Here is a 26,980-nt window from a genome sequence, read left to right on the forward strand (position 1 = left end):
CAGCTCAGCAGGGCTAATGCCTCAGCTGTGTTACTGACGCTGGAGCTGGATCTTCCTGTCAATGTCTCCAAGTTGACCAGAAACACTTGCCCCCTAGGAAGCTGCCTGATGCGCACCTCTCCAACAGCTCTCTGCTGCCCCCCTCTGTCCACAGGCCGCACTCACGGTTCCCCAGCCCACACTTCCCAGTCCTTGATTGGTGCAGTTTCAGCATTATCCTGACTTTGGACCCTTAGCTTTGTCAGACAGGTAGGCTTGGCTACTGTCAATATATTACATGAGTTAGACACTATCATTGGACATTCTTTTAATGGATGTTCTAGAAAGCCCAAGAAAGAGCACCAATTAAGCAGTTGCCTTGAGATAGCTTTGAGGCAAACTTTGCAAATTTTGAGATGAAGCTGTTCCTTATATCCTCTTGCATTTCCAGAAAACATGCTTTTTTGATATAGAATACTGAAATTTCTCCTGAAAATCTCTTTCAGGGTCTTAAGGCAACCTGTCTAAAAAAAGAACCTATTTGAAGGCTTTTTCTTCAAGACAATGAAGAATGTGACATTAGAACACCTGGTATGGGATGATTCCATCAAATCCTACCACCCATACCTCTCTTTACAATTAAATTTTCCTGGTGGTTTGGCTAATCTGCACTTCATTTCATTTGGAGATGTATTGAAGGATGATTTTCCTACCAGTACAGATTGGATTGGCATAGCTGCTAAAAGATCATAGAATCATTTTAGGGAGAGTGGCATAGGCTGCCTTACATCCAATGATAAAAATTCAAAATAGTATGATGTCTCCGAAACATGAGCAAGGCCATATCTCCCAGGTTGAACGCCCCAAAGATGGGATTGCATCGGATTTGGAATCATCCAGGGTGGGGTTGGAATCTTGGTCTCACCAGTCAGTGGTTGTGTGACTTTTGGCATATTACTTAACCTCTCTGGGCCTTCATCTTCTCTTTTGTAAAATGTGTTGTTATGATGATTAGATAGAATAACATAATCTAAGGTACTTAGGAGAAGATCAGTAATTATTAATTTTTGTTGTCTGTTAGTATGTGGTCGAAACTTCAGCCTTTGAATATTTCTCTAATTACTTACCAATTTAACTTATCAAAAATATTCCCCCTTTTCTTGAGCTCTTATTTCATTCTTATATGACTCCGTGTGTAGTGTATATATATCACAGAGAATATGTAGGCCATCAGCAACTTTACCATGTGCCACAACTGTCCACCCACACACATATCTGTATTCATGGCCATTCTTAACATCTTTCTCTTGTGTCTCAGAGAATCATGATGGGATTAGAATCTTCCCTACCCCTCCCTCTTTTTAAACTTCAAAAGGAGCTCTCTTTCCACTACATTCTACATTAAGCTAAGAAATAGTGTCTGAGAAGCCTAAGAATTCCATGCTTATAACGTACATTGTAGTACTTTCATTGGGCTAATAATGATGAGTCACTGAAGACAGGATAATAAGAAATGGAACCCTGGAAATGTTAGTAGGACACCTCTAGAATATACCATGACTGTGGTCAAGATTTATGGTAGATTCTACTCTCCCCAAACTAGACAACTCAGTGTGGACCTTCACTCTAAACTTGCTTTATTCTTTCTCTCAATATGCATATATTGATGACATTATTTTTAAAATTAGTACTGCAAACTATGATGTGAGATGATATATGATAGTTTACGGTAAGTGTCATATCAGGGATTTGATGAGTAGGGGGTGGTTCAACAATCAGTAGGGGCCGGGCGAGGTGGCTCATGCTTGTAGTCCTAGCACTTTGGGAGGCTGAGGTGGGTGGACATGTGAGGTCAGGAGTTCAAGACCAGCCTGGCCAACATGGTGAAACCACGTCTCTGCTAAAAAAAAAAAAAAAAAAAAAAAAAAAAGATGAAAATTAGCAGGGCATGGTGGCAGGCACCAGTAGTCCCAGCTACTCCGGAGGCTGAGGCAGGAGATTCGCTTGAACCTGGGAGGCAGAGGTTGCGGTGAGCTGAGATCGAGCTACTGCACTCCAGCCTGGGTCATAGAGCAAGACTCTGTCTCAAAAAGAAAAAAAAAAAAAAAAAAGGGTCAGTAGGAGGAAGAGGACATTTGGGCCCAGAGTAATCAAACAAAGCTATCAGCTATACCCAGGACCACTATACCAAGGACACTGTTATCATAAATTTTAGGAAGGAGACAGGACTTGTTAGGTCATAACAACTGGGGAGAATTCTGATAGGTGGAATGAAAGGGGAGAATATTCCAGGTAGAAACATCACGAGCAAAGCCATGGAAATGCATATCAACTAGCTATGACTGAGGGACAGTGAGTATACCTGTTTGGCTGGGAGGGGAGTGGTAAGATAAGTATCGTAGCAAAAGTACATTGAGTTTGATATGGTTTGGATGTTTTCCCCTCCAAATCTTATGTTGAAATGTGATTCCCAGTGTTGAAGGTGGGGTCTGGTGGGAGATGATAGGATCATAGGAGCAGATCCCTCATGAATGGTTAAGCACCATTCCCTTGGTGATAAATGAGTTTCTGGTCAGTTAGTTCATGTGAGATCTGGTTGTTTAAGAGTCTGGGACTGCTCCCTTCTCCCTCTCTTGCTCTTGCTCTTGATCTTGTTGTGTGATGTACCTGCTCCCTCTTTGCCTTCTGCCATGAGTGGAAGCTTCTTGAGGTCCTCACCAGAAGCAGATGTTGGTGTCATGCTTTCATAGCCTGCAGAACCATGAGCCAATTCAATTATTTCTTTTCTTTATAAATTACCCAGTCTTTAGGTATTTCTTTTTCTTTCTTTTTTTTTGAGACGGATCCTCGCTCTGTTGCCCATGCTGGAGTGCAGCAGCGCAATCTCAGCTCACTGCAAGCTCCGCCTCCCAAGTTCACGCCATTCTGCTGCCTCAGCCTCCGGAGTAGCTGGAATTCCAGACATGCGCCACCACGCCCGGCTAACTTTGTATTTGTAGCAGAGATGGGGTTTCACCACATTGGCCAGGCTGGTCTCGAACTCCCAACCTTAGGTGATCTGCCCGCCTCGGCCTCCCAAAGTGCTGGGATTACAGGTGTGAGCTGCCACGCCCAGCCTTTAGGTATTTCTTAATAGCAATGCAAAAATGACCTAACACCATTAGACTGAGAAATAGAAGAGGAACTTGAGAGCCAGTGGGCATTTTTGAATAGGAAAATGACATAATACAATGTGATTAGAAATATCAACCAGTTTTCTGGGTATCAGCTAGGAGAACAGAAAGAGGTAGGTGGCTCATTAGGAGGCTTTGCCACAGTTCAAGTATGAATTACAAAGGCTGTGTACAGATAAGCACAGTGTACAGGGAGGAGGTGGAACCAAGAGAATCCCCAAGGCCTGGTGAGGCCCTGGAGAAGGATGGTGAGGAGTCGTAGAGATGGTGTGGTAGGCAGCTTCAAAGATAGCCTCCAATGATCCTTGCCTCTTGGTGTTCATGCCTTTGTATAATCCTCTCCCATTGCGTGGGCTGGACCTAGTTACTTGGCAAAAGTGATGGGATGTGATAATATTTTTGAGATTAGGTTACAAAAAGACCCTGGTTTCTGTCTTGTGCATCCTCTTTCGCACTCTCACTTGTTCACTGTCAAGGAAGACAAATTCCATGCTGTGGATTGTCCTACAGGGAGGCTCACGTGGTAAAAGGACTGAGGGTTTCCCCTGGCCAATAGTCAGCAAGAAACTGAGGTTTTCAGTTCAACAACCTTTAAAGAGCTGAATTCTACCAATAAACCAGTGAATGAACTTAGAAGTGCTCAAGTTCCTCACTCAAGGAAGTGGAGCCTTGAGATGACTGCAGTCCTGGCCAATTCCTCGATTACAACCTTGTGATTATAGCCTTGTGCTGCATAATAAATTACCCTAAAATGTCGTGACTCAACACACATTTTATTATTTCACAAGTTTCTGTGAGTGGGAAATCTGGGTGTGGCTTGGCTGGGTCTTCTGGCTCTGTGAGGAGACAGCAGTCATATCAAGGCTTGATTGGGAAGGATCCACATCCTAGTCTCCTCATGTGGTTGTTGGCAGAATTTAATCCTCCGTGGGTGCTTGGACTGAGGCCCCTGTGTCTCACAAGCCATTGGCCAGAGGCTTCCCTTGGTTCTTCGCTATGTGAGCCTCTCCATAGAGTCTGTCACACTATGGCAGACTGATATATCAGAGCAAGCGAGTGAGAAGACAAGATAGAAAAGTTCTACCGAGAGAGAGTACTAGCAAGATGGAATTACCCAGTTTTTTGTAACCTTATCACAGAAATGATGTCCCACTACCTTTGCTGTATTCTTCATTAGAATGTGCTAGAATGTGTTAGTCACTAGGTCCGGTCCACACCCAAAGGGAGGAGATTATACAATAGTGTCAATACCAGGGGGTGAGGATCAATGGGTACCATGTCAAAAGCTGCCTACCACATCGACAGATATTCATTGCAATTTTTATTGTCTTCCCAAAGGGCTTTAACCTCTGAGAGGGGGCTAGTGATTTGTTCATAATAAAAGGGCTTAATAAATATTTGTTTAAAAAATGAGAGGATGTTTGCAAAGACTATTAGAGGTCTAAAGCATTATTTAGACTTAGATGTTAACACACCGATGGTCTGCTCAGTTGGTCAGCAGTTTAATGGGGGAAATACCTAGCTGCTTTGACAAAATTCTGACCTTAAGTACAAAAACCTAGTTCACTTCGTTGGATATAAGAGCCAACTTGTGCAGCTGTGCCATGTATAAAAGTGCCTGGTATGAATGGGTACTTAAATCCAGTCCATATTCCACTCCACTCACCAAGCTGTGTCCCCTGGCACAGGGCTGTGTCAGTCTAGAGGAAGGGGTATGTTTTTGAAATTTATCTACCCAGAGGGGATACTTTTTTTATAAGCAGCACATCCCATCTGTGATCCTCTAGGGAAGTGTCAACCTCCATCTCCCTCCTCTTGTTTGCTTTCACCTGCTCTACCTGAACTGTACCCTCCAAAATGGGCTTGAGGCAATGAGGGGGACAATGTCCCATGCCATACCTGACTTCCTCTCCAGCTGCTGTGAGGATTAACTTCTGTTTTGGGAGGCCTTTGAGAGACCAGGAGGGAAGGTGCTGTACAAACGCAGACAAATTCCATCATCTTTATTAAATTGCCAAGAAAATTCTATGCACACAGTAATACCACCCTCTCCCTGAGTACTGGATCTGACCTGACAATAGCAAACAAACAGCAAGCTGTGATCTGTTTTTAATTCCAAATGAAAATCCACCCCAAATAGAGGCAAGAAGGAGAAAAAGCAGCTCAGCAACAATGTGTGCTTTGGCTGAGGAGCCCAGGAAGCCTTGCTTCTGTTAACCTCAGCCCAGCTCCCTCCCCAAAAGCTAGACTCACACCACTGGAATGGTTGTGTATTGAGAATAAGGATGTTGACAATAGGGTTTAAGCTGCATAAATAACTGCAAATTGCTGTTCGGCCCAGCAACTGCCAGAAAAAAAAAATGAGAGAGAAAAGAGATGATAGAAGGAGCATAAGTTGTGGGGAGGGAGGGCCGGGAAGTAAGTAATGTGGAATCTGGCAACCGGCTCTGAGTGTAAAGGCACCCTGACAAGGTGATCACAGGCCACCCACAATTGTTACACAGCTATAAGAAGTTATTTTGACAGGACATGTGGCACACTTCAAATAGAGGACTCAAACCCCCAAATGATTAGTAATATGTTGCAGTAAATTTCTGGTTTAAAGAACAAGCTATTATAACTGAGGGGTAGAACATATATAATCTCCAGATATTCTTTTTGTTATTTCCATTCAGTTCTGTCAGTGGTGATGTGAGAAGAAAGGAAAGACATACAAGTGTTTTATAAGAAAAAGGAAAAACATCAGTGAATGCTGCCATTTTGTGCTCCCCAGTCCTCTTGCTTTCTCTTGGTACAATTTTCAATGGGTTCTCCAATGTTCTTCCTTAAAGAACTCTTCCAGGGTATGCCACAGGATGCAGCAAAGGTGAAAAAGACTAGACCACTGCATGGGTGCTGCCTCAGGTCAGGTGTTTATGCATGACTTGTCACTCTACCCCAGTCTCGTGGCTTCCGGTCCTTTCCAACCTCCATCTCACCTCTTTGTTCCATTTTCCCACTCATGATAATTAACTCTTTGCTTGAAACCACACAGTCTTTCTCCTCCTCGAAGTCTTCTTTGAATCTCAACAACTGCAGAAAAGCATTTTGTCAAATTGTAGCAGGAGAATTTCAGGTGAGAAAAAAAATAAAGATCCATAGATGGCGTGTATATTGAATACAAGGACAAAAACAGATGCAGGTCAGAAATTCTAGACTCTACATCCCTGTTGATTTGTGTGCCCACTCTCCTCCCTGCTTCTGCCATGACTTTGTTCTAAGAACCATTTTCTTCTTTTTTTTAACACCAGATTTGTGCAGAAGACGTAGTTTTCTTTCATGACCACATGCCTGGTCATAGATTATTGGTGGGGTGGTGGTCATTTAACAAAACTTGGCCTATCAGCTAGATCTTGCAGTCTAACGAAACTATAATAAAACTTGGTGGCTTAACATAATAATCAATTATTCTCACTCATGGGTCTGATGGTCAGTTGGGCTGGCTCTACTTCATGCTGCAGGTCTGCAGATGGCTGAGGTGGCTCTGTTCAATGCATACTTATTCTGGGGTCCAGGCTGGAGAAGCAGCAGCTACCTGGGAAAAGCATCTCTCCAAGCAGTGGCAGAACTGTAAGAGGGCAAGTAGAAACACACGGTGATTCTTAAGGTTTAGGTTTGGCAATCATATACTGTCACATTCACCCACATTTCATTGGCCACTGCAAATACATGACTGAGTACCCAACATCACTTGGGAGTAGGGGATGTTATACTCTACCTCTGTGAGACCATGGCAACAAAAATGGAAGCCAACAAGTTCAATCCATTACTGTGAATAATTCCCTGGTATTTTTCACATTGGGGCTGAGGACAAGAGCCAACCCTTATGGAATGTCTTGGTGTTTAAATAGAAAGCACAGGAGCTTTTATTGCCATGTTACTTGCCATACAGAGGGAGGCTTTTTACAGTGACAGTGATTGACGGTGGCCAATGGAAAGTGGCAGAGACAAGAAAGAGAAAAAGAGATTCCAGGTGGCCCTTGAGTCTCTGGTTTATTTCTTCCTGTGGCTCAGCTGCTCCTACTCCCCTGCCCATCTGTGACTTGATTGGTCAACCCTTCCATGGATTATATGTCCAATGTCCATCCAAAACCAACTTTTTTGTTGTTGCCTATATTAGTTTGATTAACTTCTATTACTCAGAAACAAATCATTTCCAGACTAATACGTACACTCTGGGTCTCCATAGCAATTAGATATGAAGAGAGTTGTTTTTAGACTATGTAGTGATTTCTATGACAAATATGCATGACTCCTGTATGTGTATTTTTACAGTTGACCATCCTCTTCTCTTCCCACTGCATGTTGTATAAATTATTAAGTCTTTTGGCTGAAAGCACATGCCTGCAGCCAGAAGAATCTGGGGTATCCCTTCAGAAGATCATTTGGGCTGGAAAAAGAAACCTGAAGGGAAACTGAAATGAAAGGCAGGATGGTAATGAAAAGAGATCGGGGCTGGGAATTAGAAGAGCTGGGCTGTCACTAAGTAGTTGAATAATCTTAGACTGACCTTTTTGCCTCCCAGAGGCTCTGTTTGTTCTCTGCATATTAGGGAAGATAATTCTGGATCATAGAGAGGCTGTGAGGATCAAAGAAAACTGTAGGTGGGAAGATGTTTTGTATACTTTAAGCATTATGTTAACAAATGAATCATTCATTTATCCATGCATACATTCAGCAACTATATATTAGGTGTATAAATATGTCAGGAATTATGTCAAGTATTGGACATGATTCCTGCCTTTATGGAGCTTACACTCTAGAGAGGAGCAGACCATAAACAAATAAATAAGGTAAAGAAATGAGTTTAGGATTAAAAACTACTGGTGTGAGTCGGCTGGGAGTGGTGGCTCACACCTGCAATCCCAGCACTTTGGGAGGCCAAGGCGGGCGGATCACGAGGTCAGGAGATCGAGACCATCCTGGCTAACATGATGAAACCCCATCTCTACTAAAAATACAAAAAATTAGCCGGGTGTTGTGGCGGACACCTGTCCCAGCTACTCTGAAGGCTGAGGCAGGAGAATGGCGTGAACCCAGGAGGTGGAGCTTGCAGTGAGCTAAAATCACGCCACTGCACTCCAGCCTGGGTGACAGAGCAAGACTCTGTCTCAAACAAACAAACAAACAAAACCAAAAAACTTCTGGTGTGTGTCAATGGGATGTTCCTGAGTTATGCCAGTGGTTAAGTATTTTGAATATCTGCCTGGATGAGTGTCATGGCAGGGCCCACTCCATCTCTTTACTCTTACTAAAGTCCCCTCCCTTGCCACTGGGGACTTGGGGAATTGGTGCTCTGGACTCGGGGATAGGGCTGGTTGGGAGAGGAAAGCACCTGGCCAGTACTTTTTAGGCTCACACTCAAGGCTTTGGGACTTTGTATGAGTCTGTTTTCATGCTGCTGATAAAGACATACCTGAGACTGAGCAATTTATAAAAGAAAGAGGTTTAATTGGACTTACTGTTCCACATGGCTGGAGAGGCCTCACAATCATGGCGGAAGGTGAAAGGCATATCTTACATCGCAGCAGGCAAGAGAGAGAAAGAGAGCCAAGTTAAACAAGTATCCCTTTATCAAACCATCAGATCTTGTGAGACTTATCCACGAGAACAGCATGGGAGAAACTGCTTCCATGGCTCACTTATCTTCCACCAGGTCCCTCCCACAACACGTGGGAATTATGGGAGTACAATTCAAGATGAGATTTGGGTGGGGATACAGAGCCAAACCATATCAGACTTTCTTTAGGGCTTATTAAAGTATTATAAAGTATCAACTGTAATGTCGCTAATAAAGAATGTCAAATTGATCCAGAGAATTTGTAGTTATTTAATTAGACTTGTAAATGGCCTGTGGAGAAAATGCTTCCTCCCTTGGGAAAAATCTTTACATGGGCAGCATTGTTATAGCCTGAATGCCTACCTGACAGAGTATGACCCTTCAGAAAAATGACAGTGATTAACCTACACAATACTTTGAGTGCAAAGTATTCTGAAGGGGCTGTTCAACTGGTATGTCATTTAAAAATCTTAGCTGCAAGCAATTAGAGGGTGACTTAACAAAAGATGATTGGATTGCCCAAGAATTGTTGGGATAGCTGGAGAGTCAGGACTGAGGCTAGGCCAGCATTGAGCAATGACAAAAACTATGCTGCAGGATATGCCTGATAAGGAAACTGCTTCCATTGCTGCTGCCTCATTTGCAAAAGAGGAATCTACATCTTCATCACTGCTGCCATTCCATAGAGGTTACTTCTGGGCCAGGCACTAAATCTTGCAAAACTTAGAAACTGCTGCTGCCACCACTGAAAACCAGATGCTTCCAGCACCACTGTACCAGCAAAATTGAAGTTTCACACTGAGCCTCTGTCCTCATGAATGCTTCTGAGTTGAAATCTAAGGTTGTAGTGTCTGTTGAGTGGACCCTTGGGGGAGCCTGGGTTGTTTGCCTGTGTCTTAACTGCAGGGAGGCTTGGAATTTGAATTCTGACTCCATCGGGGAAGTGGGACTCATAACATGGGAATTCCTCCAAATACAGAAAGACTATTAAAAGATGAATATGAATATGTGAATATGATTGGTATTTATCACCTGTGGTTTGCCCCCTCTGACCGCCAAAATCTTAGCTTGGGGAAGGACTACCAGGGATGTACAACAGTAGATAATATTTCTTGGAAGCATTTTTAACTTTGAAGGCAACAAGAGGATTTGTTGAGAATTTTGTAATGAGAACTATAGATGTCTTTCTCATCCTGTTTTATCCAATGCATGATAAAGTATATACTATAGGTTCTAAGTCCAATTCCCAGTTTCCCTTCACTAAGAGAAATCAGTGTGATTAGAAGAGTCTCTGAACTGGGCCAGCCTAGATTGCCCTCTGAAGACTCCTGCCACTCTCTGCTCTCGCTTGGACCATCTCATTTTTCATTTCTCATAACTTTCTTCCTCTGTGTGGCTGGTAGGAAGAAATGGAAGTTAGAGATGGAAGGCTCTACTCACACATTGCCAAAGGAATGCTCAGAGATCAAGATATTTAGAAAATGAAAGAAAATTAACTTGCAAAGAGTGCAAGGAGTCAGAGTTCAGAAGGACTGGCTGACTAGTCAATGATAAGAAAAACATAACTATTACTTAGAGGAAAGACTGCTAAATTATCAGTTACCAATAATTTATTAATCTATGACAAAAAAAGCAATTTGCTCACATGGTTATATCCACAAAGGTCATGATACATCTTTAGACACCAGCTTAGGCAAAGTTAGAGATAAAATTATTTTTGTTAGAGTTACGTGTTTACAGGAACCATTAAAGACTTTATTATTTTAGGGACTAGAAGCATACAAGATGATCATGGTGGTTTTAAAATCTGTCTACAGGCCGGGCGTGGTGGCTCACTCCTATAATCCCAGCACTTTGGGAGGCTGAGGTGGGCGGATCACTTGAGGTCAGGAGTTCGAGACCAGGCCTGGCCAACATGGTGAAATCCCATCTCCGCTAAGAAAATACAAAAATTAGCTGAACGTGGTGGTTCATGCCTGTGATCCCAGCTGCTTGGGAGGCTGAGGCAGGAGAATCGCTTGAACCTGGGAGGTGGAGGTTGCAGTGAACTGAGATTGCGCCACTGCACTCCAGCCTGGGTGACAGAGTGAGACCCTGTCTCAAAAAAAAAAAAAAAAAAAAATCTGTCTACAAATTCTTTGAAACATCCTTTCAAATGGTGGAGCCTCATTTTTCTTCAATTGATTGTGGGCCAGACTTAATGAATTGCTTCTGAATAATAGAATGTGGCAGAAGAGATGGTGAGTGACTTTTGATGTTAGGTCATTACAAACATTGTAGCTTCCACCTTGTTTGCTCTTGGATCATTACCTCTGGAGGAAGCCAGCTGTCAAGTCAAGGGGGCACTCAAGCAGCCCTATGGGAAGATCATGTGGTGAGAAACTGAAACCTCCTACAACCAGCACTAACTCATCAGGCATGTGAGTGAGCCACCTTGAAAGTGGATCCTCCAGCCCCAGACAAAAATGTAAGTGCAACCTCATGAGAGACCCTGATCCAGAACCACTCACCTAAGCTACTCTTGGATTTCTGAGAAATCCAAGAAACTGTGAGAAAATAAATGTTTTCTGTTAAGCTACTTAATTTCAGGTTAATTTATAATGTAGATAACTAATAATACGAGCCTGTTGTTTTTGGTTTATCATAGAGTGCAGAGTATTGTGGTAGTCCTTATTGTTTTTGATTGTGTTATGTACAATGCTTAGACATATTGGAAGCAGGGCAGAATCTCAGCATTTGAGCAGTCCAACCCACATTTATAAGGCTGTGCATTGGGACATCAGGCACCAATAAGGTGCTAATAACAGGCTGCTTCTTTGTGTAGCTGATGCAGGCATATCACAGCATGGTAGGGGCACCCAGCAGGGAAAGAGTCAGGCTATTAGACTCCCACACTCTTAAGGGCAAGGATCATGCTTGTTTTGTTTACTCCCGTAGGATCTAATGCCAAACACAGTACCTGGCACATAATAGGAACTCAATAATGTTTGCTGAATAAATGAGTTCCTGAGTGCCAGATGATAATACCACCAAAATACTATCAAAATCCCACCTAGGCACTCATAGAGATACTTATGTACTATCTCTACAAACTGTACTCTTTGGTGGTTGTATTCTTTCTGCAACATACCATTGTTACTGCAGGAACAGATCTCTTCTTACTGGAGTATAAACTGAATACAAATTTTTTCGATTTGGAAAGCATGTCACTTCTGTAACACTGTCAAACATTCTGCAGGGAGTGGTAGACTGGGACATTCCGTTTAATCACCTCCTGTCCAATATCAGTTGAATTTATACTAGGGCCATGAGCTGATAGAGCATCAGGAACATAGCTTCCAAAAACCCACTATTGTCATGTCTTCCAAATATTATGATAATGGTATTGGATCACTTGGTAATAGAAATTGAAAACAAATGTAATTAATTACATAATTTTGAACTGTTTAAATTGAATTCTTCTCAAGTTACATCATCAGTCTTATGAAAGGAATAAAGGATTGAATTAATTCTCTGCCTTTGCTTGACTTACATCTGAAACTTATGCCTAGTAGTTGTACACACCACAGATTTTCTTTAAAAATGTTTTTTTATTTTTAATTTTTATGGGTACATAATAGATATATATATTCATGGAGTACATGAGATATTTTGATACACGCGTACAGTGTGTAATAATCACATCACTGGCAAATCGGGTATCTATCACCTTAAGCAATTACCCTTTCTTTTGTGTGATAAACAATCCAATTATATCATTTTAGTTATCTTAAAATGTACAATTAAATTATTAACTGTAGTCCTTCTGTTGTGCTATCAAATATCAGATCTTAGTCGTTCTTTCTATTTTTGAACCCATTAACCATCTCTACTCCCCTCCCCCAACTATCTTTCCCAGCCTCTGGTAACAATCCCTCTATTTTCTGTCCACATTATTTTACTTGTCTTAATTTTTAGCTCCCACAAGTTAAGTGAGAACATGCGGAGTTTGTCTTTCTGTGCCTGGCTTATTTCACTTAATGAGCTCCAGTTCATCCATGCTGTTGCAAATGATAGGATCTCATTCTTTTTTTTTATGGCTGCATAGTACTCTATTGCGTATATGTGCCACATTTTTCTCATCCATTCATCTGTTGATGGACAGCTAGGTTGCTTCTGAATCTTGGCTATTGTGAATAGTGCTGCAATAAACATGGGAGTGCTGATATCTCTTCAATATACTGATTTCCTTTCTTTGGGGTATATACCTAGGAGTGGAATTGCTGGATCATATGGTAGCTCTATTTTTAGTTTTTTGAGGAACCTCCCATCTGTTCTCCATAGGGGTTGGATGAATTTACATTCCCATGAATAGTGTACAAGGATTCCCTTTTCACCACTTCCTTGCCAGCATTTGTTATTGCCTGTCTTTTGGATATAAGCCATTTTAACTGAGGCAAGATGATATCTCATTGCAGTTTTGATTTGCATTTCTCTGATGATAAATGATGTTGAGTACCTTTTGATATACCTGTTTGCCATTTGTATGTCTTCTTTTGAGAAATGTCTATTTAGATCTTTTGCCCATTTTTTGATCAGATTATTAAATTTTTCTCTGATAGAATTGTTTGAACTCCTTATATATTCTGGCTATTAGTCCCTTGTCAGATGAATAGTTTGCATATATTTTCTCCCATTCTGTGGGTTGTTTCTTCACTTTGTTGATGTTTCTTTTGCTGTGCAGAAGCTTTTTAACTTGATGTAATCCCATTTGTCAATTTTTGCTTTGGTTTCCTGTGCTTGTGGAGTATTACTCACAAAATCTTTGCCCAGTGCAATGTCCTGGAGAGTTTTCTCAAATTTTTTTTGTAGTAGTAGTTTCATGATTTGAGGTCTTATATTTATGTCTTTAGTTCATTTTCATTTTATTTTTGTATATGATGAAAGAAAGGGATCCAGTTTCATTCTTCAGCATGTAGATATCCAGTTTTCCTAGCACCATTTATTGAAGAGATTGCCTTTTGCCCAATGTAAGTTTTCGGCACCTTTGTAAAGAATGAATGCACTATGGATGTGTGGATTTGCTTCTGGGTTTTCTATTCTGTTCCACTAGTCTATATGTCTATTTTTATGCCAGTACCATGCTATTTTGGTTACTATAGCTCTGTAGTATACCTTAAAGTCAGGTAATATGATTTCTCCAGTTTTGTTCTTTTTGCATAGGATAGCTTTGGCTATTCTGGGTCTTCAGTGGTTTAATATACATTTTAGGATTGTTTTTTCCATTTCTGTGAAGAATGTCATTTTTAAAATAGGGATTGGATTGAATCTGTTGATAGTTTTGGGTAATATGGACATTTTAGCAATATTGATTCTTCCAATCTATGAATATAGAATATCTTTTCATTTTTGGGGTGTTCTCTTCAATTTCTTTCATCAATGCTTTGTAGTTTTCATTGTAGAGATCTTTCACTTCTTTGGTTAAATTAATTCCTAGGTACTTAATTTTATTTTACTGGTATTACTTTCTTGATTTCTTTTTCAGATTGTTTCCCATTGGCATATAGACATGCTATTGGTTTTTGCACATTGATTCTGTATTCTGCAACTTTACTGAATTTGTTTATTAGTTCTAATAGTTTTCCTGTAGATTCTTTAGGATTTTCCAAATATAAGGTCATGTCATCTGCAAACAATGATAATTTGACTTCTTCCTTTCCAATTTGGATGCCTTTATTTCTTTCTCTTGTCTGATTGCTGTAGCTAAGACTTCTAGTACTATGTTGAATAACAGTGGTGAAAAAAGGCATCCCTGTTGGTTCCAGATCTTACAGGAAAGGCTTTCAGCTTTTCCCCATTCGGCATGATACTAGGTGTGAGTCTGTCATATATGGCTTTTATTATGTTAAGACATGTTCTTTCTACATCCAGTTTTTTGACAGTTTTTTATCACGAACGGATGTTGAACTTTATCAAATGCTTTTTCAGCATCAATTCAAATGATCACATGGTGGTTTTTGTCCTTCATTCTGCCTATATGATGCATCACATTGATTGATTTGCATATGTTGAACCATCCTTGCATCCCTGGGATCAATCCCACTTGGCTACAATGAATGATCATTTTAATACGTTGTTAAATTCAGTTTGCTGGTATTTTGTTGAGGATTTTTGCATCAATATTTGTGGATAATGGCCTTTCATTTTCTTTTTTCAATGTGTCTTTGTTTTTTCTATCAGTATAATACTGGCCTCATAGAATGAGTTTGGAAGTATTCTCTCCTGCTCTATTTTTTGGAATAGTTTGAGTAGGATTGATATTAGTTCTTCATTAAATGTTTGGTACAATTCAACCGTGAAGCTATCAGGTCCTGGGCTTTTTTTTACTGGGATATTTTTGTTTATTACAGCTTTGATTTCCTTACTTGTTATTAGTCTGTTCACATGTTGGATTTCTTCATGGCCCAATCTTGGTAAGTTGTATGTGTCTAGGAATTTACCCATTTCTTTTAGGTTTTTCTTATTGGCATATAATTGCTCGTAGTAACCTTTAACAGTCTTTTGAATTTCTGCAATATCAACTGTAATGTCTCCTTTTTCATTTCTGATTTTATTTATTTGGGTCTTCTCTCTTTTTTTCTTAGTTATTCTGGCTAAAGATTTGTCAATTTTATCTTTTCAAATAACCAACTTTTCATTTCATTGATCTTTTGTATTTTCTTCATTTCAATTTCATTTATTCCTGCTCTGATGTATATTATTTATCTTCTTCTACTGATGTTTGATTTTTCTCTTGCTCTTCTAATTCTTTAAGATGCATTATTAGGTTGTTTATTTGAAGTTTTACTACTTTTTTTGATGTAGGCACTTAATAGTTATAAACTCACTTCTTAGTAGTCCTTTTGCTATATCCCACAGGTTTTGATATGTTGTATTTCCATTAATATTTGTTTCAAGAAATTTTTCAATTTTCTTTTTAATTTATTCATTGACCCACTGGTCATTCAGGAGCATATTATTTAATTTCCATGTATTTGTATAGTTTTCAAAATTCCTCCTATTATTGATTTCTATTTTTATTCCATGTGGTCAGAGAAGATACTTGATATTATTTCAAATTTTTGAATGTTGTAAGACTTGTTTTGTGGCCTAACATATGGTCTATACTTGAGAACAATCCATGTGCTGAGGAGAAGAATGTGTATTCTGCAGCAGTTGGATGAAATGTTCTGTAAATATCTATTAGGTCCATCTGGTCAATAGTGCAGATTAAGACTGATGTTTCTTTGTTGATTTTCTGTCTGGGATATCTGTTCAATGCTGAAAGTGGGGTGTTGAAGTCTCCAGCTGTTACTGTATTTGGGCATATCTCTCTTTTTAACTCTAATAATATTTGCTTTATCTATCTGGGTGCTCCAGTGTTGGATGAATATATATTTACAATCATTATATCTTCTTGCTGAATTGACCAGTTTATCATTATGAACTTCTTTGCCTGTTTTTACATTTTTTGTCTTGAAATCTATTTAGTATGATATAAGTATAGCTACTCTATAGCTACTCCTGCTCATTTTTGGTTTCCATTCGCATGAAATATTATTTTCCATCCCCTTATTTTCAGCCTATGTGTGTCTTTATAAGTGAAATGTATTTCTTGTCGGCAACAGATCACTCAGTGTTTTAAAAATTCATTTAGGTACTCTATGTCCTTTGGAGAGTTTAGTTCATTTATATTCAATGTTATTATTGATAAGTAAGGACTTACTCTTGCCCTTTTGTCATTTGTTTTCTGGTTGTTTTGTAGTCTCCTCTTCCTTCTTACATTCCTGTCTTCCTTTTGGGGAAGGTGATTGTCTTCGGTTGTATGTTTTAACTTCTTTAATTTTTATCAGTTCATCTTTTAGTCTTTCTATTCTACCTATATGTAGTTTTTACACCACAATTACAGTGTTATACTATTCTGTGTTTTTCTGTGTACTTACTATTACCAGTGAGTTTTCTACCTTTAGATAATTTCTTATTGCTCAATAAAATCCTTTTTTTTTTTTTTTTTTCCAGATTAAAGAATTCTCTTTAGTATTTCTTGTAGGACAGGTTTGGTGTTGTTGAAATCCCTCAGCTTTTGTTTGTCTGGGAAGTCTGTATTTCCCTTTCATGTTTGAAGGATATTTTCACCCACTATACTATTGTAGGGTAAAATTATTTATCTTCAGCACTTTAAATATGTCATACCACTCTCTCCTGGCCTGTATGGTTTCTATTAAAAAGCCTGCTGCCAGATGTATTAAAGCTCCATTGTATGTTATTTGTTTTTTTTTTTTTCTCTACCTGCTTTTAGGATCCTTTCTTTATCCTTGACCTTTGGGAGATTGATTATTAAATACCTTGAGGTGGTTTTCTTTGGGCTAAATCTGTTTGGTGTTCTATAACTTTCTTGTACTTGGCTATTGATATCTTTCTCTAGATTTGGAAAGTTCTTTGTTTTTATCCCTTTGGATGAAATTTCTTTCCCTATCTCTCTCTCTCTCCCTCCTCTTTAAGGCCAGTATCTGTTAGATTTGCCCTTTTGGGGCTATTTTCTAGAGTTTGTAGGCATGCTTCATTGTTTTTTATTTTTTTTATTTTCTCTTCTCTCCTCTGTCTGTGTATTTTCAAATAGCTTGTATTCAAGCTCACTAATTTTTTTCTGCTTCATCAATTCTGCTATTAAGAGACTCTGATGCATTCTTCAAGATGTCAATTGCATTTTTAACTCCAGAATTTCTGATTTATTCTTTTTAATTATTTCAATCTCTTTGTTAAATTTATCTGATAGAATTCTGCATTCCTTCTCTGGGTCATCTTGAATTTCTTTGTGTTTCCTCAAAACATCTTTTTTGAATTATCTGAAAGGTCACATATCTCTGTCTCTCTAGATTGTTCCCTGGTGACTTATTTAGTTCATTTTGTGAGGTTATGTTTTCCTAAATGATCTTGATGCTTGTGGATGTTCATCTGTGTCTGGGCATTGAAGAGTTAGATATTTATTGTAGTCTTCACAGTCTGGGCTTGTTTGTACCCATCCTTATTGGGAAGGCTTTCCAGGTATTTGAAGGGAGTTTGGTGTTGTGATCTTTTTGGTCACTGCAGCCATATCCTCATTAGGGGACTCCCCAAGTCCAGTAATGCTATGTTTCTTGCAGTCTTACATAGGTACCACCTTGGTGATCTTGGATAAGATCCAGAAGAATTCTCTGGATTACTAGGCAGAGACTCTTATTCTCTTCCCTAAGTTTTTCCCAAATAACCAGAGTCTGTCTCTTTCTGTGCTGAGCTTCTTGGAGCTAGGGGGAGGGGCGACACAAGCACCCCTGTGGCCACCACCACTGCAACTCTGCTAGGTCATACCTGAAGCCAGCATAGCACTGGATCTCACTAAAGGCCGTTGTAGCCACTATATGGCTACTGCTCGTGTTTGCTCAAGGCCCTAGGTCTCTACAATCAGCAGGTGGCGAAGCCAGTCAGTCTTGTGTCCTTCCCTTCAGGGTAGAAACTTCCCCCTGGCCCCAGGTGGGTCCAGAAATGCTGTCTGGGACCTAGGGCCTGGAGTTGGAAACCTTAAGAATCTACCTGGTGCTCTATTCTATTGCAGCTGAGCTGGCACACAAGTCCTAAGATGAAGTCCTTCCCACTCTTGCTCCCTCTTTCCATTAGCAGTGGAGTCTTACCCTATGGCCACCACCACTACAGGTCTGTGGGGAGTATTGCCAGGCTACCACTGAATATCACTTAGGGCCCAAGGGCTCTTTGGTCATCTTGTTGTAAATGCTTTCAGGCCTAACAGACTCACTCTTCAGGGTAGTGGGCTCCCCTCTGGCCCAAGGCAGGTCTAGAAATACCATCCAAGAGCCAAGGCATGGAATCAGGGACCCCAAGAGCCCACTTGATGCTCTATCCCACTGTGGCTGAGCTGATACCTAAGCTGCAAGACAAGGTCCCCTTTACTCTTCTCTTTGCTTTTCTCCAGCAGGAGTCTCTTTCTGTAGCCACCACACTGGGAATGTGCTGGGTCACACCTGAAGCCAGCACATCTCTGAGTCTCATCCAAGGCCCATGGTGAGTCCTAGCTACCATTGCTGACTCTTTAGTCAGCAGGTAATTGATCTTGCCAGGACTAGGTCCTTCCCTTCAAAGCAGCAGGTTCCGTTCTTGCCTAGGGTGTGTCTAGAAATGTCATCTGGGAGTGAGGGCCTGGAATGGGTGCCTCAGGACTCTGCCTGATGCCCTATCCTACTGTGACTGAGCTTGTATCCAAGTTGAAAGACAAAATCTTCTCTATTCTTCCCTCTCCTTCCCTCGAGCAGAAGAAAAAATCTTTTGGAACTGCCAGCTACACTACCTGAGGCTGGAGAAAAGGTGGCACAAGCACTCTCTTGGCTGCCTCACCTGGTATTTCACTAGGTTATGTGCCCCCTAAGTCCACTGACTCCAAGCCTAGCACAGCACTAGGACCTCCCCAGGAGTTGCAGTTCTTGTGACCTAGACTTCAAGTTTATTTAGAACCCTAGAGCCATTTAGCCCATCGTGTTGAGGCTTGCCAGAACTTAAGTTTTGACCACTGGGATGGACGATTCTCCTCTGGCTAGGGCTAGCCTAAATGCTCCCTCTGTAGGTGTCTGCAGAGTTCTGCCTGGTGTTGCTTTCTGCTGTGACTGGGCCCAACTGAGTTCTATTGCAAAGTCCCACAGTCACTGTGCTCTCCCTCCCACAAGTGCAGAAGATTCTCTATGCCATGTGGCTGCTACTGGGAGATGGGGGAGTGGTGTTGTTGGTATACAGGATTATTTTTCCTACCATCTTCAGTGTCTCTTTCAGTGATATCAAGTTAAAACCAGGTACTGTGATTGTTCAACTGGTTTTTGATTCTTATGATGGTGCTACACATCTACACATCTTATGATGTATAGATAGTTGTTAAATTTGATGTTCTTGCAAGGGGGACAATCGGTAGAGGCTTCTATTTGGCCATCTTGCTCTGACTCAGCATGGATTTTCTGATTCATTTCTTACCAGTCAGTAATCACTGTGGTCTGTAAATATGTGCATATTGGATCTCTGACCTAAAAAATGCCTACTAGAGTACTTGGCACAGAGTAGGTGCTGTAAATATTTGATAGATAATGAATGAATGCATTGAATGAATGAAAACAATGCAGCTATTTATTTACTGGCAAGTTATTTTCTTTCCTTATATGCAGCAGAAAATGACCTGGCAGTATAATAAGGCACTGTGGTAAAGTGGCATGAAGATGGAGCTTATTGGCTCTGTTAGGGCCAATTTGATCATTGTACATTGTAGGCCAGTGTCTATATACCATGAGCATTTCAAAGATCTAAAAACGTTTGAGAACTGAAAAAAGTAATTTATTTAACCATTCCTTTATTGGATGTTAATTTTGCTTCCCAGTCTCTTGTTATTAGATATGAGGCTGAAGAGAGTAACTTTGTACATAGTCATTTTGTATGGTTACCAGTGTATCTCTAGGATAAATATCTAGATGAGAAAATGCCAGGTCAGTGGTCCTATGAATTTTTAATTTTGATAGCTATTACCAAATTGCTTTCCATAGGTTTATTAACTTACATTTCTACCAGCACTGTATGAGATTGACTATTTCCCCATAGCCTTACCAACAGAGGATATTATTAAATTTTGAAGTTTTGCTAGCCTGATACATGGATGCTCTATATTTTAGGAATTCATGGCCTTGTTATGGGAAAAGCACTGTCTGTCTGTCTGTCCGTATTTATTTATGTTTTTGCTTTATTGTTACAAAATGAATCTGAGGAAGACGTTAGAAAAATAAAAACATTTATTTTTTTATTAATGAATTTATTTATCTATATGCCTCATTGTTCCAAAAAAAATCTGAATCTGAGGATACTTATAAAAGATTTATAATAATATAGGATAAAACATAAAAAGATAAAAAAATTGGGTAAAGAGAAAAAGTGGGTGTGGAATGCTGATAAAAGTTTGGTCACTATACAAATTCTTATATCATTAGGTTCCATATAGTTGCTGAAGAAGTATTATAAATGTGACCGTGAGTTCCCTGGCAGCCAATGTAAAGGTGGAAACTTGGTTAGTTTTAAGAGTCACTGTGACTATAATACTAATAATAAATCAGCTGTTTAGAAGAAGTACAACTTTTTCTTTTGCTAGAATGTCCTTCCCCCTTTTCTATGTGGCCAATTCCTATCAACTAGGAATCTAACTGTCAATGAATCTTTCCTTGATTAATCTACGTACTTTGCTGTTTCTTTGCTCCCACAGATCTTTGTACGAATCTCAGTTCTAACACTTGTTATGTTCACTTGGAGGTACAGCTTATTGGCTCAACAAACGGGCTTTGGAGTCACATGCTTGAGTTCACATTCCAATTACATCTTTCATGGACTGCTGACTTTAGTCATTTTACATAACCCATGGGCATGTAACATGAGCAAGAAAATAAATGTCTATGTAACTTTTCTAAGCTCATGTTTCCTCAATTGTAAAATGGGACTACTAGTAGTATCTGCCTTAAAAAGACTGATGTGAAGATTAAATGAGATTATGTGGGTAGAACACTTAATACCTCGCTAATTAATGTGGTAAATGATCATAAGTAATAGCTGCAATGGTTTTATGTCTATCATCCTAACAAGCCACTTACACTATCTGCTCTGTAGGTTCTTGCAGGTGAATACAATCTTTAACAGCTACATGATATTCTTTGAATTGCTAATACTGGATTCATCTGGAAGAAATACTAAAATCCAAATTTAAGGAAGTGAAAAAATTTCACAGGGCCCGAATTTCCATTCAGGACCTATCCCTTGATGTTGGCATTTTCACAGCTGTGGCCAGATGGCAATCTTCTCTATTTCAGGGGAGGTGAATCAGAAGATTCTAAATGTCAGTTTGCTTTCAGATGCAGTCTTGGAAGGAAGACCTTTGCAATCAGTGAACATGTTTCTATAGTATAATATCAAGCCCATGTAGACTGGTTTGTCTTGCATACATAGTCATTAACACCTATGGTATCTCAGTTTAATCAACTATGATTTCACAGTAGCTAAGGGATGCATAAGCTTATCAGCCAGTTTTCATGTTTACTTTTAATGATATTAATTGACGTTCCAAAACTCTAAGGTGAAGGAGCCTTCTAAAATTCCTTCTCTGACAAATGTCCCAGAGCCTTCATGTATTAGTCAAGATGAGCTAGGTTATACTGCAGTAACAAACAGTCCTAGAATCTCAGTGACTTCTTGTTCATGTTACATATCTGTGAGTTTTCAGGTGGCCCCTCTCATGATATTTACTCAGGGATCCAGGCTGACAAGTGCTTCCATGATTACCATGGCAGGGGAAAGCAAAACAAAACAAACACAAAAACAGGGTGAATGGCATACCAACTATTAATCCTTCTGTCCGGAAATGATACTTGTCGCTGCCATGAACATTTCATTGGCCAAAGAAAGTCAAATGGCTAACATTAAAAAGGGAATTGCACCTGAAACAAGGAGAAAGAGGAGCTTGTTAACCTGGCAATACCAATATTTAGCTATTATAGAACACTCACTAAATGTCTAAGTTCTTCTAAGTGCTTTATCTCATTTATTTCATAGCAACCTTATGAGGTAGGATGACAGACTCTCCTTGCCCATTAAAATCCATTTCTCCCTTTTCCCAAAACAATACAGCTGGACACATGGCCTTCCAACTAGCCACTATATTTCCCAGCTTCCTTTGAAGCACATGAATATGCTAGGGCCAATATGTGAGTGTAAATGGTGAGTGCAACTATAGGTCACCTCCTTAAAAGAAAATCCCTTTGTCCTGGGCCAGTGTTCTACTTCCATTCCTTCGAGCTGGAATTCTATGACCCAACCTCCACAAAGAAGATGAGGACAATGACCTAGGGGAAGGTAGAGTAGCAAGATGGAGGGCACCTGGGTGTGTGAATGGATGAGTAGAGCAGAACCTCTCCACTACTGGATCCACTGGGGGCTGCCACATGAGAAAGAAACTTGTATCATCTTTAAGCCACTGTATTTTTGTGGCATTCTATTTTCCCCAATTAATTTGAGGTAGGCATATTATCCTCCCATTTTACAAATTAGAAACTGAGGCACAAACAATTGAATAATTTACCCAATATCATAGAGTTTATTAATAAGAAACACCCAGTTTTGCATTTATGCAACTCGGTCCAAGAGCCCACACTTTTAATTATTACTCCCTGTTTAATGACCTCTCAACCAAACATGGGCCACTTGGGCAATAGTTGTGATGTAAGCAATTTAAATTCTCAGGCGTTTATTATATGTTTGCATTCTGTGAACTACACATGTGTAGGACATTGAATGGATGTGATATGACTTTGCTTAGTGACTGAGTTGCATTTACCACTTTAAATTATCCCTCCTTTTTGGGGAGATGTTTAGGTTAACCCTTAGATCTAGAAATAGGTTTGCTTCTTTCTTTTTCTTTTTGCCTTTTATGTCACTTCTAGGCTTGTGAGAGGCTAAGATGATTGTCACTTTTCCCCTCTGATTTGCACATCCCCAATGATCCTGAAGAATTTTTCCAGAATAAGCCATCAAGTTATATGCTAAATGATATACCTATCCTTTACGTCTCATTTAGAAATACTGGAGTTTGAATCACTGGTCTAAGGCTGATCTTCCAATCTGGCAGTTAAAAGAAGTTTCTGAATGCTGTTTCTGGTTGACTACTGCTTTTGACTGCCCTAGGAAAAACATCAGAAAGACTTTTATGTCATTAGAGCTGCCAAAATTGGTATAAGAATATAAATTTTCTTATTAAATCTGTCCTAACTCAGTCAACAAAGATGTGGACAATGGAGCGAACAGACATTTTATACAAAAGAAAGACTGCCAAACATATAGGCACAGTGAAGCCACAATTATTACCTCTTTGAAACTCCTACTATGATGACAATATGTCTTTTTATTAGCTTTATACACACTGGGTGATTTTCAGAATATTCTATAATCAACATTTTCTCCTTCAGCACCATGAGAAAATAGAGATGTTCAAATGATGGCTCCATAAGTATCTATGGAGAAAAATCACAATGCCTAGGATGTTTCTTGATGAAAAAGCATTCTCACATTTCTGTCGGAACAGAAATACTATGATGTTTCTGGCAAGTAAGAGTTCAGATACAAATATGGCTGCTGAGATGTCAACAGGTCAGCTCTTCACACCCAAGCTGTTAGGGAAGACCTATTCAAATCTGTCATCCAGAAGAAATAATAACCATAGCACTTTTCCTTAAATGATACTTCACAGTGTTCAAAAAGCTTTTATAGGTGGTGGTGTAAGAAGCATGGGAGATGTCTCGTAGGAACTGGATTATTTTTATTTTTATCTTCTCTGAGAGTCTGACTATGCGTTCCTCCTCCACACAGTAAAAATGAATTGCTCTGTGATAGTATTTAGGTTATTATCTCTAAGCTCCAAATCTTCCCCTTGCTTTGTGATGGTAGAATTGGGACTCTACAAACCACATTTCTGCTTTGCAAGCTGATCCCAGTTAAGCTTTGCTAATAAGGAGGCACTTCAGGGTGACTCCAAGGTTGGAGGAGGAAAAAGAGATTTGTTTCTTACTGTTCTAGTTTTGCTGCTTGTTCCTTTGAACGTCACTCCAATGATGCTACTTCATCTCGGCAGGAGAAATTCCTTTCTATAGCAGCAACTAAATTTAGTTTATAGTTTCTCTAGCACTTGTAGAAGTGCTCCGTTGCTCCATCTGCAGAGACACTCACCTCTAGGAAGAGGCTGGAGCTCCCTCAGGAGTCTGGTTTCAGCCCCTGAGACCCTCTGCTGAACTCAGGGACCCATTAATTAACACAAAGCGAAACTCAGACTAGCTTAAGTGGAAAAGGAGACTTATTGGCTCATATCGTCAGAAGTCCAGGAGTTGGAAGAGTTTCATTATTGGTTGATCTAGTTCAGTGATATCACCAAGGACCGAGTTTTAGTATTTTTTTCTTCTCTCTTTCACTCTACTACCCAGGTCCACCTTCATTCCATGACTGATTTTGTGGTACCTTTTCCCCCGACCAATGAACAAAATCCTTGTTCATTGCATTGTTTGGACTAAACTGAACCAATCATGGTGAATAGGTACTATGTACTGATTGGTGTAGGATTGGGTTACTGACCATTCTTAAGCTAGTTGTCATGTCAAGGTCGATGTGAGGATAAGGTAAGATTATTCTGATTCGCATACTAATCAGGACTCATTCATTTCTTGGACTGGCCATGAGGTTCAGGTGCCCAAAGCCAATGAACCATCTGAGACAGAGGTAGATATTTTTAGAAAGGGGGAATAGGTTGCTGGATAAATTACCAATTTACCAATGGGTACTGGCTGGCCAGTACCCATGCAAATCCTTCTTCCTGTCCATACTCTCAGAAACATCTATGTTTTCCTACTAGAAACAACTCAAGATTTAGTGTGTTAGCTCCAAGTTTTGATTCTCTGGGTAACTTGGGATCCTCTTTTTCATGTCTGGCTGAAACTTCTCATAGTCTAGGGACTTTTGTTAATAATATGTTATCCATCTATAACACAATCCATATAAACGGATGAAGAAAGAACAGGATAACTTTAATTAAAAAAAGAATCCCATTTGGAAAAAAGAAGAGTGGGAAACAACCCACAGTGGCCATTAGTCTATGACAGTATCATTCCTGCTGGACAGAAGCGATGGGGACTACATTCCAGTAGTGAATTCTTTGGATGGTCATGCTGGCTGCTCAAGGTCTTCTATTTAGGAGGCTATCCTTTGGCCACTCTTTTCCTTGGCTCCGTCTGAGAGGCAGTATGTTATTAGGGCTAAGAGTAAAGGCTTTGGAGTCAGAATGCCTAGGTTCTAATGCTGGATTTGCTATTTTTTTTTTTTTTTTTTGTGAGACAGAGTCTTGCTCTGTCACCCAGGCTGGAGTGCACTGGCACAGTCTCGGTTCACTGCAGCCTCTGCCTCCCAGGTTCATGCGATTCCCCTGCCTCAGCCTCCGGAGCAGCTGAGATTACAGGCACGTGCCACTATGTCCAGCTGATTTTTGTATTTTTAGTAGAGACAGGATTTCACCATATTGGCCAGGCTGGTCTCAAACTCCTGACCTCAAGTGATCCACTCGCCTCAGCCTCCCAAAGTGCTGGGATTACAGGCGTGAGCCACCGTGCCTGGCTGGATTTGCTACTTTTTAATTGTATACTTGGGTTCTAATACTGGATTTGCTACTTTTTAATTGTATGCCTGGGTTCTGATACTGGATTTGGGACTTTTTAATTGTATGACATTCAACAAGTTTCTTAAACTCTTTGTGCTTCAGTCTTCTCAGATGTAAAACGAAAACATTAATAGTACTTACCTCTTAAAATTAGTAAGCATGCAAAGAGGAAATGAATGCATGCAAAATTCTTAGAACATTATTTAACATATATTGAGTGCTCAGGAAATGTTAGTTATGATTATTTCAACTAGCCATTGAGGAGGATAATATGATACTTTCAGGGTGCCTTTGGCAGGAGAACATCCTTCAATTACTTTTTGTTTTTAGAGATTCAGGGGGTACATGTGCATGTTTGTTGCATGGACGTATTGCATATGGTAGGGTCTGGGCTTCTAGTGTAGCCATTACCTGAATAGTGGACATTATATCAAACAGGTAATTTTTTGACCATCACCCTCCTCCCACTCTCCCCTCTTTTGGATTCACCAGTGTCTATTATTTCCATCTTTGTGCCCATGTGTACCCTCTGTTTACCTTCCACTTATAAGTGAGAACATGTGGTACTTGATTTTCTGTTTCTGAGTTCTTTCGCTTAGGATAGTGGTCTCCAGCTCCATCCATGTTGCTGCAAAAGACATTATTTTATTATTTTTTATGGATGAATAATATTCCATGATGTATATATGCCACTTTTTTTCCAGCAAAATAATTTTATTTCCTAACATATGGTAACATATACATCCAATATGTGCTCACCTTGCACATCTATTCACAAATGACTTCCAAATGACAACTGCTTTGATATTTAAGCATGTGCTCAAAGTTATCTTAGTTGAGATTTGAAAAATGCTTTAAACAGATAACATTCTGAGTATATTGGGTTGGTCACAGCAGAATTTACTTTAGTTAGATGAGTTCTACAAATTTAAAGCTTTGAAAATCTACTACTTTTCC

The 26,980-nt window shown here is 39.8% G+C and overlaps 1 long non-coding RNA gene across 1 annotated transcript; it reads right to left on the reverse strand.

The window, feature by feature from the left end:
• Positions 1 to 8,663: 8,663 nt before the first annotated feature.
• LOC131382265 (uncharacterized) lies at positions 8,664 to 26,654 on the reverse strand. The gene is made up of 3 exons (XR_009211570.1): positions 26,561 to 26,654; positions 22,168 to 22,268; positions 8,664 to 8,707 (listed from the first exon to the last, which is right to left on the reverse strand). It is a non-coding gene; the product is annotated as an uncharacterized LOC131382265 (long non-coding RNA).
• Positions 26,655 to 26,980: the final 326 nt, after the last annotated feature.

The sequence above is a fragment of the Hylobates moloch genome, unplaced genomic scaffold (genome assembly GCF_009828535.3).
Source record: "Hylobates moloch isolate HMO894 unplaced genomic scaffold, HMol_V3 SCAFFOLD_22, whole genome shotgun sequence".
Taxonomy (NCBI): domain Eukaryota; kingdom Metazoa; phylum Chordata; class Mammalia; order Primates; family Hylobatidae; genus Hylobates; species Hylobates moloch.